At 36.9% G+C, this 16,605-nt stretch overlaps 1 protein-coding gene across 4 annotated transcripts in view; it reads left to right on the top strand.

The window, feature by feature from the left end:
- The window catches only part of LOC117231209 (nephrin), a 483,663-nt gene that overhangs the window by 362,952 nt on the left and 104,106 nt on the right, over nucleotides 1-16,605 (top strand). The window lies entirely within an intron of this gene.

The following is a 16,605-nucleotide window of genomic DNA, read 5'->3' as shown; positions in this document are numbered from 1 at the left end:
GTAGCCGTGATCGTACCTCAATTTGTTTGCATAGTTGGCCGTAATTAACACGAACACGATGATCACAGGCTACCATAGGGACTCGTTAACGTTAATTTGTCGGTTCTCGCGATTTCATCGAGATCTAAGCTTCGTTGTATAGTTCTAGGGGGAAAGGATGGTTGAAACGTAGTTTTAACGTGTTGTAACGATGTCCGGAACCTGTCGTTTTGGGAGGATTTAATTATTTATGTACCGTGAGCAGAGTCAAGTGTTGGCGTGAGGGTTTGATAATTTTGTAACGATTTTGTTTGGCGTAATGAGGATGGTGTTTCGGTTCAGTGAATCGGTTCACGAAAGTACGAAACTCGAGATGATAATTTTGACGGGAAGATCGTATTACGCGCTTAACGCGCAACTTGAAGAATTCTTCTTTATTTCTCTTCGATGAAATTGTTCCAATCTTTTCTGTAGCAAATAGAATTGGAATTTACGTAGAAACGTAAATATGGAAAATTAATTTATGCGATATACTAATATACTATGTAATATAGTGTGGATATTTTTACAAATTCTATCACTTTCTGAATACTGAAAACTCGCTAGATATTTTCCAAAGGAATCTCTTCACTGTCCGTGATCCGTCACAAGCCAGACGCAACACGTCAGACGACATCAAGAAATTAAAAACAGAAACAAATTAAAAACACCAGACTAAAGTAACACGGACACGAATGTCACGAAAGGATTCATTTGAGGACGATAAAGAATCTGTCGAGGAGTTCGCGAATTCGTTTAAAGTGTAACTGGGAAAAGCAGTTTCAGCACGGTGATGCGTTACAAAACTGGTTCACACAGACAGGATCAGCGATTATGTCGCAGTTTTCATCTGAAATTCGAATCAACGGCCGATTTAAAATCGCACGCGAGGTTGTGATGGGCCTGGCAAAAACGCGTTTCGTTCGTTTACATGTGCGTTCGACGGTTCGTTCATTTGCATAACGTAACGTTGCTTTGTTACACTGTTACATGGATACCTTCCCTTTTGCAATTACCATAAGCAGGCGTTCGCGAGCGCGAGCTTAAAACGCCATGTGTTCGACGTGAAGCGAAAAATTAAACGTCCACGCCATTTAGGGGAAACGTGGCGAAGAATTTAATTGTTCGTCGCTCGTTTGTGCGATAGTGAAACACGATGAACGTGCGTGCGTGTATAGCTATTTTTGGGAAAACGCGATTAATTGACAGCCGTTGCTCCGTTGTGCTAACGACTATAAATAATTAGGATAATTTCCGGGTGTGAGTGGTATAATGTCTGGTGTACACTAAGATGTATTAATACAGGGCGACTGGTAACTGATGGTACAAGCGGAAAGGGGGTGATACTACGCGAAAAAAAGAAGTCGAAAATATAGAATAAAAATTTTTCGTTTGAGGCTTTGTTTTCGAAAAAATCGACTTTGAATTTTCGCTCGGTACGCGTGCACTTTATCGCATCTCGTTATAACGGATCTCACTGTAGATGGAAAAATTAAAAAAAAAAATTTTGTTCTATATTTTCGACTTCTTTTTTCGCGTAGAATCACCCCCTTTCCGCTTCTACTACCAGTTACCAAGCACCCTGTATAGTATTATTGCTAGCGTGTACCATTAAAGTATACTGATGTACTACAGTTGCGCGTAGAAGAACGTTTAAAGTCGATAGGCCATCAATTTTATCAACTTTTGTATTAAACATATTAAACGCTTTTTACCATATTAGTAACAATCGTCTATTCCACATACATTATATTTATTCGTCGTCCTTATTTGATATAAATCCATTTTGTAAAATTATAGTGTCTTTTTATATCTTTTATTCTTCCTGTTTCATAAACATTTACCGGTAACTGTAATACGAAGATCACAGGAGAAAAGCACAATTTTATCAACTTTTGTATTAAACATATATATAGTCGTCTATTCCATATACATTATATTTATTCGTCGTCCTTATTTAATATAAATCCATTTTGTAAAATGATAGTCTTTATTTATCTTTTATTCTTCCTGTTTCATAAACATTTACCGGCAACTGTAACACGAAGATCACAGGAGAAAAGCACAAGGAATAGATTTTGTCGATTCTCTGATTTTAACGTTATGTAACGTTATTTTAATGTTACGTTTGTCTTCAATTTTAAATTCGATTAAACAGGAGAATTTTATTATGAGACAATCGAGTACGAAGATAACCTTTTAAGCGCATAGATGTAAGTCTTTCAGAAATAGTTGAGAAGTTGATGAAATTCTGTAGAAGACAAAAATAGAATTATTAAGACGAGCGATATTCTATGCTAACTTATGCTAACTTATTCTTCGTAATTCTACTACGTTCGGTACGTAGCTGCTCGTTTCGATCTCTCCTCTGTAAACACGCAAGGAAATGTATAAAAAAGCGACGTTATAATTTCTCTTTCGTTACGTAGTATTAGCATATTTGCGAGCAACACGATGAATAATCGTAGGCGTTATTAAACAAAAATGGAAAAACAAATACACGCGCGGAAAATGCAAATGTTTATCGGACACGAGAAAAATTGCCATGGTTGCACGTGTGCGCGATGCAACATCTGGTTATTATTCATTCGAATAGATCATAGGGAATTCGTTAGCCTGTTCCCAATCGTCACCGATCGAAAAATTTTCATTTTACGTACTATTTATTCTACGATCCGTTTAATCGGCTTTTTCTAACCGTTTTCCTGTATAACAGATTTTATTTGATTTAAAGATGGTTATGGTTATTCTATAGAATAATATTTGCATCTATACTAATTGCATTGCGAAACCCACTACTATTATAACCTTATTAGTCTATTTGGACCTTTTCTATCTCATAGTTTAATTAAATTTACGTATATGATATTGGCGTGACATTAACATAACGAGTGTTTAGCCGTAATATCAATTTCAATACCATTTTCGATAAACAACTAATTTTAATGGAAATTGCCTCGGTGTTCGAAAAGTAGCTATTTTTAGTCGGCTTCACAAAATATTACTATTGTAATTAATTCTTCCACGATAGATTGCAAATACTTGATTGCGATAATTCTAACAAGATATTTAATTAAATGACAAACGTACTTTGTTTAAAATCCGTCCCAATTCTATAGCGTCGTGTTTTCTTCGCAAAAACATGGGAAAAGGAATTATCATTATTAAAGGATGAAAAAGAAATTTGTCGTACAATCTAAAAAATTCTATCCTGGAAGGTTTAAATTAAAGGTGAACCATTTTACATTTCAATTATTTAAATACATATTTATTCCAATAAAGAATTAATTTCTTCAACGACAGAATATAATTAAAATAAGATCTTTATAGATTCAAAAAAAAAAAAAAAAAGTAAAAAGCAGAAGAAAACAGGAGAGGACGCATAATCTGCATATGAAAGTTCCACTCACCCTTTCCAATTCTGCCAAGCTAAACCAGGTCCCTGAATCAACCCTCGAAAGCCACGAAAAACACTCGGAACTCCATCCTAACCGACTCATCGTACACTGCATCATCCAATCCGAACATTTCGACTATCCAAAAGATCCCAAGAATCCCCAACAAACGACATCCCCCGAACTCATGTCTTAACTACCCTTGCCTAGAACTCCTTTCAATCTCTTTAACCCAGCCTTACGTAACCGGCAGTCAAGCGTACAGTTTACGAACAAATAAAAAGAACATCAGAATAACAATTCAGGAGAATGGAAGGAAAAAGCAAGAGGAAGAAAGAGAAACACGCTGGAAGTTTAACCTCATTAAGTTTAACGTGGCGTTAACGCAACATCCAGCGTTTCCAATTTCCTTTCTTCGAATTTTCCGTAAAAGCTTTATGCAATTTTCGTCGAATTTTTGAATGTCACGGAATACGTAGCGCTTCCAAACTCGCGCAAGACAGTACAGAACTTTAAAGAAATAACGATACTTTGACACTGCGTCACTGTGACAAATTATATCGCCTGGACAGAATTTATAAATTAACAAGAAAATAACAACCGCATCGCCGATACATCGAAATGTATTACAATACACCAGGACGTTTAATTCCTGCAAAGTATTACACCGCGTTTGCGCACTTTTTCTCCCACGATTTGTTGTTGTTGTCGACGATTTTCTTAGTCCATGAAATTTATCTTATTTCGATCATTCGAGAAAAACGTAACAACGTGAGTCACCGGTGACCATCGTAGCAGCCAAGTTGATGGGTTAACGTAGTAAAAGAACGATACGATAGTTACACGACGATAGATCGAACGACTGTAGGGGATGGAAAAATGGGAAAGCAAGCTATCAGAAGGAGATAGAAGTATGGAGAGGTTGAGTGCGCCAGCTCGTCGGTGCAAATAAGCGGGGCGGGGTACGTGCATGCTAATGGGGGTCGCGTTCGTCCCTTTGTACGCCGTATAAACGAGCGTTCTCACTCGATATGCTATCTACGAGCGGACCAGTCTTGAATGGGATCGGCAACGAGGGAGGTATTGACGCGAAGAACGAGAGACCAAAGCCTCTCTTTCCTCCTCTCTTTCTCCCCTCTCTCTCTCTCTGTCTCTTTCTTTATGCCTTTCCCTCTCCAAGGGAAGGAGCGTCTTCTCGTCGTTTCTTGGGTCGACAAAAGGAGCAATATAAATGCGGGCACAAAAGCCGGCGCGGATTGTATTAGATGCCGTCGTAATGCTCGAAATTGCGCGCACTCCACGGTACGAAAGGGTTGCCCGGTGTCACAGGTTTGAGCGGGGGGCGTGAAATGTTTATCATGCGCCAGAATTTACTGTTCTTGTTGTTTTTAGTCGACAGAGTGTGGAGAACAGAGAAATAGAGACGAAGGATCGGAGTGGTAGTTTCTCTTACACGAAAAGAGACGGCGGTTTGAGATTGCCAGCTTTTTTGGATAATTGTACTTGTAGCTTAATGAGGTGGTTACACCTCAGTAGTCTTTAGATGTAATTCAAAGTGAGAATTTAATCTGGTTATGAGATCGTCGTATCTAGGAGATGTTAATAGAGGCATTTGTTTCGTAAGATTTTTATAGAAAAGATACACGCGACAATATTTCCAAGATGAACTATATTTCCACTCGAGCCTCGTTCGTTATCGGTATCTTTAAAGATACAAATTTACATAAAGGAATCCGTAATCTAACTACAACTGTATGATATTTTGAGTGATTTTTGGTTTCGATCGTAGCTCAAGGAATAAGCAGAATTATCATTTGAATTGTTATATCATTCTATTCTCGCTTGAGGCGATTATCGTCCAATTTTTGTAGTTGAAAGTTCGATCTTAGATTCGAAACGATGGCTGAGTTTCCGAAATGATATGTTTTCTTTTTTTTTCTTTTTTTTCATGGGATTTCTCATTTAATTTCAGCGTAGACCGCAAGTGAAGTAAATGCACGAACGATGGAAGCGCTACCGAACTCCAGATTTAATGCGATTATCTTTCCATAGCCAGCATACCGTGATCGTTACTGGAACTTCGCGGCGTGATTATCGTCCAGCTTAACGCGGCAAGATTTAGGATAGTTCTAACGAAATCAAAAAAATTTCCAGAATTTCCAGAATAGATTAATAGCGGCGGATATGACCGCAATAAATTGTCATGTTGGATTTTTAGAACCTCCCCCCTTTTTTTTAACTATTGGCAGATGTATTTCGAATCTGAATACCGATTGATTAATTGACTAGTATAATCCATTATTTGGAGTTGGAAGCTTCCCGGTTATTCGTTATTTTTTTACTCTAAACTTTTTGACCTTTTTTTATTTTTGTTTCTGTTTTTTTACGAGTAACTTTATTCGATTAATCTCTGCATTCAATTACGGTCGGTAGAATTTTGCAAATTTACAGAGAACTCGTTCCGTGTATTTTTGTTTTTTTTTTAACGTTCGTTTCATCCGAATAGATCTGTTGTTTCTTTACTTTTTTTCCTATTAAATTTTCACTGGATCTTTTTCTCCCTCTTGCCAATTTATTCCCATATTAATTCATAATCAAGTTTAAATTTTGCTCCAAATGTATATTTTACTTTTCATACAATCTTTTTACATACAATTAAAAGAATCGATTGCACGTTATGCTATCGTGGTAATTATTGGAACTACTTTCAATCGAAATATTCTCGTTCCGACGTTCATTGAATGGACAGCCTAATTTATGAGCAATAAAAAACTGTAATGTATCGCGACGTTCGTTGGTAAACTTTTCGTTGGTAAACAGGTTCGACGAGACGTTCGACATCACGTCGATAAAGTGCAATTATTATTTCGCTACGATAACGCGAACGCAACTTCGGTGATAACATTATCGTTAGATATTGTTGATACGGTGAAAATTTCTACGTCTCGCTGCTCTTTCACGAACATCTTAAACGCAATCTGATTGCATTCGTCGCATGAAACAAGAATACGCGTCATGACAAACTGAAACAGGAATATGCGGTAGAATATAAATTTTCTAAATATGCCGCGGACTGTTACGTGAAAAATGCAACGAATTATTCGCATCGAGGAACAAGATACTACATCGACGCGTGGCGAGAAAACAGCATTACGCATTCTGTACGACTGTATTTTACGCACGTCCACTTTTTGTTTGACATCGCGTCAACTTCGAGTTCATGCATTTTTTATGAGCGTGAAATAATCATCGATGAAAGAGCCAGAGCTTACGCTACCATAAATTATATTATCAAGATTACGTAACGCGATTGAAAAGATCGAAACTTGCGTCGTGTCGTTTCGCGTCACTCGAGCGAATAAAAGGTATCAAAATATTTTTCCAAATTTCAACTTTCAGATTTATGCTTCCCTGTTATTTTTGGACTGGAGAGCATTCAAAATCTTCTACGAAACGAACATGATATTTTTCGGAATAGATTTTTAAAGGATTTAAAGAGAATTAATTTCTTATGGATTTTATGAAATAACGCACTTCCCCTAAATTTGGAAAAAACCTACTTCTATTTGAAAGAAGCAATATGTATTTTATCGGACAAAATGTGAATTTTATGAAAGTACTTTCTTTGCGCAAATTTCACTAAAAAATTGTGTCAAACGATTTGACAGAGATGAGAAATATGCAAGAAAAACGATAATTTAAATTACTTCATGAACTTGTTCCTCTTCATCTTCGCACAACAACCAACTTTCCAATCTTCCAAATGATTAATATTTATATTCTAATAAAAAAGGAAAAGAAAATGAAGGTCTCTGGAAATGAGAATAAAAAGTTGAAAAAGGCGGATACATAAAGCTACTTTTATAAAAAAGTAAAGTTACTACTCGGTGCAGACCAGTTCAGTACAGTTACAAACGAATTTTTCATAACGAAACAACCATCGCTTTACGAGCGTCGCATGGCTGCTACCTTCGGACTACACGAGCAACAGCAACACATAAAATTCTCCATCGATCAGGAATTTATGAAATTCGCATCTAGACAACCTCTCGAATGTTTCGTGCGGTAACGTTGGCCTCTGAACGCGCATATATTATATTACCATTGGAGAGACGAAATAAGTTTTCGTTCTGACGAGCACACGAATAAAATTCTCCTCTGTATATAACATGTATATAACGATGTATACAGAATGAGTCAGCCAATATTAGAGTCGACATTTTTTTCCTCCAACATGATAAATTTTCTGACGAAATTTTCAATCCCAGAAAACAGCAGAATTTATACAAATTTTATCGCATAAAATAATTCAAAGATGTCAGTTCTGTTGAATTCTTAGTAGCACAGAAGACTTTTTGATTCACGAGAAAATTGTAGAATTTCAATTTTACGCATTGTGCACGATACCGCCCTACTTTCTTCGAATAAATCCAAATTGTCAAGAGAATCTACTATGTGCAACAGTATTATGCATATATTATAATCCTTCTCTCTGTAACTATATTATAACCTATTACTTCTTCCATCGACCACGATGCTATAAAAGTAGAAATATTATCTCGTAAATCCACATTAGAGCACATTATTGTTAATATATTTTTATAGAACATGAATTTGTTATATATTTTATAGAATATAAAATTATTATAGAATATCTCCATATATAAAATGTCTATTAAAAAAAAAGAAGAATGTAAGCTTGATTGACAATATATAATATACAATGTACTGTAAAATAATGAATGTAGGAATTGCAATTGCTTCAATTATAAGAATCTTAAAACAAATCGATATACAGGCTGCTTGGTAACTGGCGGTACAAACGGAAAAGGGGTGATTCTACGCGAAAAAAGAAATCGAAAATATAGAATAAAAATTTTTCGTTTGAGGCTTTGTTTTCGACAAAATCGACTTTGAATTTTCGCTCGGTACGCGTGCACTTATCACGTCTCGTTATAACGAATTTCACTGTAGATTTTTAAAAAAATTAAAAAAAAAGAAAAAAATTTTATTGTATATTTTCGACTTCTTTTTTCGCGTAGAATCACCCCCTTTCCGCTTGTACCACCGGTTACCAACCACCCTGTATATCAAATATACTGTGCTGCCATAGAATACATTGCCTGATTTGATGAAAGGAGAAAATTAAATAAGCTCAATGAAAAAAATCCCCTTTATTTACGTACAATATAATATTTCTATTATATTACGTTATAACATATTATATTATATACATATTATTCTATTTTCTCTTTCACTCGTGTTTTCGTACCATTAAAATCAGCCAAAAAATGTTATATTGGAAAGTCATTCTGAATATTACGTGGGCACTCGCGTATAACGCGTGTATATGCATCTGTATTGATACAACGTATGTATTTACAAGAAGGAAATAACGGGAATGCGACGTGACGCGACGCGACGTGTCGTTCTTTCAGGTATAATCGGGCAAACCCGTGGCGTGGTTATTTGCCAGCTGCTGGGAAATTGAAGGAAAGTACGTTCGTAAAAGGAACGCGGTCGTTTTATGACGTTTAGGATGTCCCATGGTGCGGATTTTATTTTCCGGGAGTAAAGCTAGGGGGAATGTTGCGTGAAATATCGGTAATGGTAATCTCTTTGGTTGGTTGTCTTTTAGTTTATACGTTACCGAAGTGTAGCTTTTTAAACACGTGCTCTGCGTTATAAGGAATAATGATGGGAAAATTTTTCGTAAATTAGCGCTGGTTATACCGTGTCAATAAAAAATCATAATATCGACTGGCCACTTTTATAACTCAGGAACAGGTAAATCATAACCGGAAGCTTTGTTTGCTTCTGAAAGGAAAAGATTATGTATAGATAGATTTGATCTTATATCGGATTTTATGAACGAAACTAAAAGAATGAACCTAACTAGATATTTGTTCCGCTAAATCGCTTATTCGTAATTATTATTGTTCGATATATATACATATATATGTATAATAATATGTATAATTATTATGAACAAGATTATAACGAACGATTCTTTTCATAAACGGAAATCGGGTTATAAGAGACAAGGTGGTGATTTGATAAATTCACAGTAGTTAAACTCGACGATTACACGCACGTGGGTTGTTCTTGTTACAATAAAATTACCTGCTAATCTCAAAGGACCAGAGAAACAGGATTTTACCTCGTAATTAAACTATTTAATTAACGCGATTTTTACCCAGAAACGGTAACAATTACCGGTGTATACGTCAGTGGCGTTACACTAACGATTAACGAAGCTCCACCAATTTCGAGACGCTTAAACAAAAGTAATTATCGAAAGCTTACTCGATGGTATCAATGGATTTAATTAATTAGCAGAAATCTACAGAAGGCAAAAGTAATCTTCACAGCGATTGTATCCTTTGAAACGAACATTCTCTCTTATCAACTATCTTATCCTCTGTCGTCTTTAAAAGATCAAGTAAATTCTTTCCTATATATATGTACCTCCTGCAAACTTGAAGATGAAAAGATGAAAAAATGAAAAGCGAAGTTTCTCTGTCGTGGTCTCCGCGGAATGCGAATAGTCGACTGGTCTTCCATATTCTCGAAAGGCAAGAATACATAAGAGGAGCTGAAGTGCTCTCGAAAATTCATTCGCGTGCCGCTCGAAGGATACACGGTGCTCAAGATCGATTTCGAAGAAGACACTCCACCGATATTTTTACCAAAAATGCACGGTTCGCTGAATTTGTCCGCGTCCTCGCTATCTTTTCTTCGCTTCTCCGTCGTTTTTCTTCTTTTTCGTTGTATTATTAGGTCCCTCGTTGCACGGGTTAACTTTAATAATCCGGACAAGATCCTCTTTCTCTTATCTTTTTTCTTCCCTTTTTTCATTTTTCTTCTTCTTGTTTCCTTTTTATTTTTTTATTCTTCCTTTGTCGTGGCCTCTTCTGGTTCAGAAAACTGACAATTAGAATGAAAATGAAAAATAGGACAAGGGATATTAAACGACGCTAATTGGACGCTGTGTTTGCAGCAACTAGTAGGTCAGTAACGTTACTCGTAATGAACAATGCAGAAATTATACTTCACGGTTCATTTCAATCTGACTCTTTGGGAATCAATGACGGATTTTCGCCGCGTTTCAATGACCCGTTTTCATCGTGTATTCGGATAATCACACGAAATGACACGACGACTCTGCGATCATCCACAAATTACGCTGCATAATTGGTGGAATTACGAGAATTATTAAAAGCTATTCACGATCGATTCGTTTCATCCGTACGATCTTCTACGTTATTAATTACCTACTTCGTAGTTCGTGATAGAAATCGTTATCTCGATTGTTTGTAACAAGTCAGATACCACCTTTCTGTCGCGTAAGAAACGCTTGAACACGACGCCTCGTTCATCGGGTTAAGCGTCAAGTATAAATCCTTTCGTTCTTTAAATTTTCAAAAAATAAACGTGAAACAACGTGTTTATGGTTGCTCGTGTTTCCATCGTACTTTTAATAGTACGTTGCTCTTGGTGCCGACGTTTCGTGAACAATGCAGCTCACTTCTTCAGGGCAGGCCAGAAACCTACAGGTTCGAGAAGTTGACTGGATCTTTTCCTCTGGAGTTTTCCAGTTACCGAGGTTCGCTTGTATTATCATAAACAAATCTCCAACTATAACCATACCTTGCTGCAAAGATACCATCGACCCAGAAAGAGAGAAACAAACGAAAGGAAACAGGAAACATGGTAGTTGAGAATAATAAAAGAAAAAATAATAACAATAATAAAATCGATAGAAAGTTTGATGCGACCGCTGCAAGGTAAAATGTTTCGTCGCGGATAGCTCGCAAGCAAAAGGAAAATGGCTGATTTCATGAGACTTTGCGACGTCGTCCACCGAATACGGAATCAATGGAATTCAAGGAACTCTCGGTGCTCGAGCCAGTGTACACAACACGAACGAGCAAACGAACGTACGTACGTACGTACGTACCAACGCAAATTTCACCCGACTCAGTGGAATTTTCTCTTTACTCTTCCAGCCGGAAAAGGACAATCGGTTCCCGTATCGGTGCTCGTTTCAGGGTTCGCTTAACAGGAAAAAGGCCGACAAACAGTGGCATAAAGTGCGCGTTTACCTTCGACCGGTATGCAAAGCGGCCAAGCCCCGAGCCCCGTACATTGTACATGAAAAATGAGTCGATCCAGCGAACGTTACCGAACGATTTTCCCCGCTAACGTTTGCCGCGAAACAACGAACGGTGTCGTTGAATTCGAATGGAGTTTCGAACGGGACTTTGTTCCATCTGGGACAATAAATGCGATACACATCCGTCCCTGTTCTCAAAGTTGTCCCATTTTCACCGCCGAATAGCGTAGGGGAAGTTTCGGAATTTCGGTTTTATTATCGGTGAATTCGTTTCAGCTTGTTCGAGCTGTTGTAAATATTAAAATTGATCGAATCAATGGAACGCGATGCGCCGACGAAAATACCTTTTGCCGAAATTTGCCGACTGTTGCTCGGAAATGGTACGCGCAGGTATTCGAATTTCGGTTTTGTTATCGTCGAGATATGTCGATAACTGTTGAAAGTATTAGAAGTTCTCGATTACTCGTTAAGAATTGCTGTGGAAACCGCGAGTCGATCGATCTTTCATTCCATAACCTGTTTCCGTGGCAAAGAATCGATTAACTCGCGCTATTTCAAGTTAATTCTACCGGTGAATTAAACGGAAGGGGGGAAAAAGGAAAACGCGAGAAGAAGGAAGGAGAAAGGCAAACAGAAGACCATAGAAGAGAAAAAAATCCTATTCCCATCACGTAACCATTCAGCGGGCAACGAAAACAGGTGGAAACGAAAAGGAAGGTGAAAAGCCCAACTGGTTTGCGTCCTCGTTTTATCGTACGACAAAGGAAGAAGTCAACAACGCGTAGGGAAATTTCGTGATACGCGCCAATAGGTCTGTCAGAGGTTTAATCGAGGACGAAGCTGAAGGAAATAAATATCCTACGTGGACGGCTGGCCGTCGATGCGGGAATCCCTCCAATGAATTATGCGATTATTGGCTCTCTTCTTTTTATTTCTTCTTCCATCGACCCTTCCCCTTCTGCACATTTTTATTTTCTTCCCTTTCCTGTTTATCACATACGTAGCCTGTGACGGCGCGAAGCTTTCACGGAACGCGTTTTAATTATCGCGCCGTTTACACCTGCATCTCGTCACCCTTTGACGAGCAGCATTAATGTAGTGTCTATTATTCTGAGTACGTTATAGCTGGAGTTTTATAGGTCCTTGTGTAATATAATTGTTTGGAAAGTTTATAACGAAACTATACAAAAATTCAAATATGTAAGTTTCTATATAACTTGTATTATATCCGTATGTGTGTATCGTTATAGAATTAGTATGTTATCGATATCATTGATATATTATCGATATATCGTTGAATATCATACGCTCACACTGCTTCTTTCGATAATTTTTTTGCTATTTATTTGGTAGCTTCGTAATTGAGGAATTTTCTGGAAACAGACCTGTGCAAAGTTCTAGTTTTAGTTGTGTAACGTTTGGTACGTTTGGATGAATAATCGTAATGGCACTTAAGGAACTTAGAAAAGTTGGGAAAAATACAAATTAATACGAAGCACGTATCTGAAAAACGATAGAAATTTGTTGGAAGAAGGAGTGAAAAATGATGGCACGTTAAATTGGAAAAGAAGTTTTGTTGAATTTTTACTGTTAATCGGAGATTAGGATTATGGAAGAGATGAGATGGTGGTAATTGTAAAATATCTGCAGATATAAATGCTCTAATCGATTGAGATTCATAAGCAATGGAAAGACGTGGTAATTCGTTTTTAACAAGTTCCGCGAAAGTGTAATAAAATGAAATAATGTCGAAGAGGTGAAAACTCCGGATCTTGCTTTTACACGCGATGAAATTTTTATCCGTTCGTTCGACTATGATCTCCTTTTTTTTTTTTTTTTTTTTGGAAATATTCCACAACGACGGAGATCAATTTTTTTTTAAACAAATCTCAAAAAATGTTCCAACGAGATAGCTTTCAATGGAGGAATTTATATGTCGTATAAAAAAAGGGGGAAAAGAGAAATAAATGAACGTAGTTTAATCTAAAAGGCTGTTTTGTACTTGTAAAACATTGAAAAGTTGGAAACTTCGTGTCGAAAGAATTTTCCGATTTAAATTCCATTTACGTGCAGAAAAATCTTTTTGGGATGATTCGTTCGTATTCATTGAAAATGTTTTTCAGCGAATTACGTACGATAAAAGAGAGATGGGTGTCTGAACGATGATTTCGTAACGTGAAAGCATTTTGTAGCGGCGAAAACCGTGTCAAAGGGTGAATAATCGTCACTGTTTATTCACAATTCGCTAATGTTTCTGCAATTTTGTTGATAAATGCACGTGTTAACGGTAGCTACCGATGAAATAACTTTGTTTTACTGCAATCGATGGAATACTCAAATGGCGGAACAAAATTTTCATTTGTCCTAAAAAATGACGAATGTTGCCAGTATCGTCAGTTTCTCTGGCGACTACAGTCGAGTGCTTTTTCGGATGGATGAAAATTCTCCTATAAATGTGAAAAGCTCGTGGCTGCGATCGAATTGCTCACGGCTAGAAGCAGTATAGTTTGATTTAGCAATTCAACTAAAATAGACCGAGTTATATCCACCGAAATCGGAGTTTAGGGGATTTCAGCGTAATTCCATTCGACAAAATGTCGACATTATATACCTGTACAATTTTTTATCCGACCTATAGACGATATTTAAAATCCAGCTGTACGTTAATATTCTGATTACAGCGATCAATCCAAGTTCAATGTACTACATTACCATTTATCACGGGACACCCAGTAGGTTTGACGTTTCGAATTAGAAAATAAAACGAATGTTCATTAGAATAGGTGTGTTGCAAGTAAAACTAAGTTGCACTATGTTTCCATGATTTTATTATTCATTGGCTATTGTTTGAAATTTTTGGATTCCATAGAACGCAAATCCGTAAATTCTATAAATCCTGAATTTTTAGTCTCTGGAATTCGAAATTTTCGGATTCCGTAGAGCACGGGTCCATAAATTCCATAAATCCAAAATATTTGGTCTCTACTGTTTTAAATTATTACGTTTTACAAAACCATTCCATGATGTTTCCAACATTTGAATCTCTAATACACGCAACGAATCTTCAAACTTGATTCTCGTAAAAACTAAACCGCATATTACAAAAAGAAAAGCATTATTCATCTTCTTAAGGAGTCATCGTTGATTCGGCCCTTTGAACAACGTCTCAATCGTCTGTACATGTCAGCGAAATAGAATGGAAAAACGGATCGATCGCGAACGAGCAACCCGAAAAGAGTCGACTGGATTCTTCATCGACGTATCGCTTTGCGTGTAGACACGCGTGAAATTTATCTGGTTAAAGGCACAGGTCGGACGCAAAAGGGAGGCCGAGTTTGGAGGTGTAACGGCTGTATATTTCATCGACGCGGGTGCACGCAAATTCGAACAGCAGGTGACCGGCGTGTACAAAGGCAACGTGTAACCAAGCCGCAGGTACACAGGAACCGATGATGCAGCCTTGTCGAGGAAAGCCAACCGAGCATCGATCGCAATGGCGAGTGGACACTGGACAGATTACGGACTGGCGGATTACGTCGATCTTCTATCGAGATATTATTCTGTCTTTCTTCTTCGTTCCTCTAATCGACTATCGTTAATTCCGTGACTGTTGGATTTTATAAAAATCATAGAAGTTGTCCAGCGTATGGTGGATTATTGTTGGTTTCTGATTGATAAAAATAGGAATCGTTTTTCCAGTGATATCGCAAAACATTGGTTGAACAGGTAGTGATTTATGTGAGTGGATTTTTGGGAACTGGGAAGAACTGGTTTTGTCGACAGGACGATCGATTGTGATATAGGAAGAAAGAAATTATCAATTTTTCCAGTCTGTTTCTAAGGAAAGAGAATTCGATAGAAATTCCTTGGTTACAAGTTTCTGTGTAATTCTTAATCCTTTGGATTATTATATATATTCATCTTTAGTTGGATCATCTGTGAATTTTTATTTTATAACTACCATCTAATAATTATTTTGTGACTAGAAAGCAGCGTTTAGTCTGTACAATGCAGTGATTTGATAAATCAAATAGACGAGTAATCTGACGGTAATTTAAAAAATAGAATTGTCCAAATCGACTGTAATAACGATAGCTATACGGGGATGTTTATAATTAAATTTGACTGTGTTGTTTAATTTTGTTTTGCGAGTAAAGATGCTGTTCTTTCTTTCCATTTTCGTCAGGCACAACGTGTTAGGTAAATATTTCATTAATTAGAAGGTTATTCATAAAATATTCGGCGGGAAAAAATTACTCGTAAGCTTCTATTTCTGTTTCTCGTTTTCATTTTTTTTTTTTTTTTTTTTTTTATAAAATGTGGTCTCACTCAAACGTTCAAGCTAAAAGAAGCACAGCGAGTATTTCTCCGGATTCAACAACGCGATGTTTACCGGAGCTTTTCTGGCTTCCACTCTTTTCACGGAAGTGGTAACGCTGCGCCCGCGAATAATTTCCGCCATAGAATAGAAGATTCCTTCCCCCCGATTCTGTTTCAAATCTCTCGTAAATGCGCACTTTTACGACCATTTTGTAATTTTATAAATTAACCAAAGCTACAGCTCGTACTCGCTCGCAGATTTTCTATATTTAAAATAGTCATTAGAGGTATACGTAACAAGCGAGAAGAGAAGCAACTGCATAAAATAATTCGCGTCTTTTGTGAAAATTTGATGCACATAATTTTCATGATTCAACATTATTAATATCTAATTTCTTTTCCTATTTATTTAATACATATTCTTTTCATTATTTATATGTAAATGATGGACACACACACACACACACATATATTGTGTTTAAAATATTTATTTAATATTATGGGAAGAGGTAGAAACAAAGATTAGTGAACGAAAGTGTAGCGTACGTGTGTATTGTAAGCTACAGGACCATATAAACTACAAACTATAATTTGTGTATAACTGACAAGGAGTCGACCGAGGTCAACTAAGATAATTAAGCTCAGCCGCGACATTGTTGGAATAAAGTCAGTGTGACTTCGGAATTGTAAATGTACGCGCGTCTGTACCTGTTCCGTAAACCGAACATGGAGTTAGATTTATTAGGCTACGTTTAC

Source organism: Bombus vosnesenskii, unplaced genomic scaffold (genome assembly GCF_011952255.1).
Source record: "Bombus vosnesenskii isolate JDL3184/JDL3185 unplaced genomic scaffold, Bvos_JDL3184-5_v1.1 scf7180000013272, whole genome shotgun sequence".
NCBI lineage: Eukaryota > Metazoa > Arthropoda > Insecta > Hymenoptera > Apidae > Bombus > Bombus vosnesenskii.
This window is presented reverse-complemented; position numbering and strand designations above follow the sequence as displayed.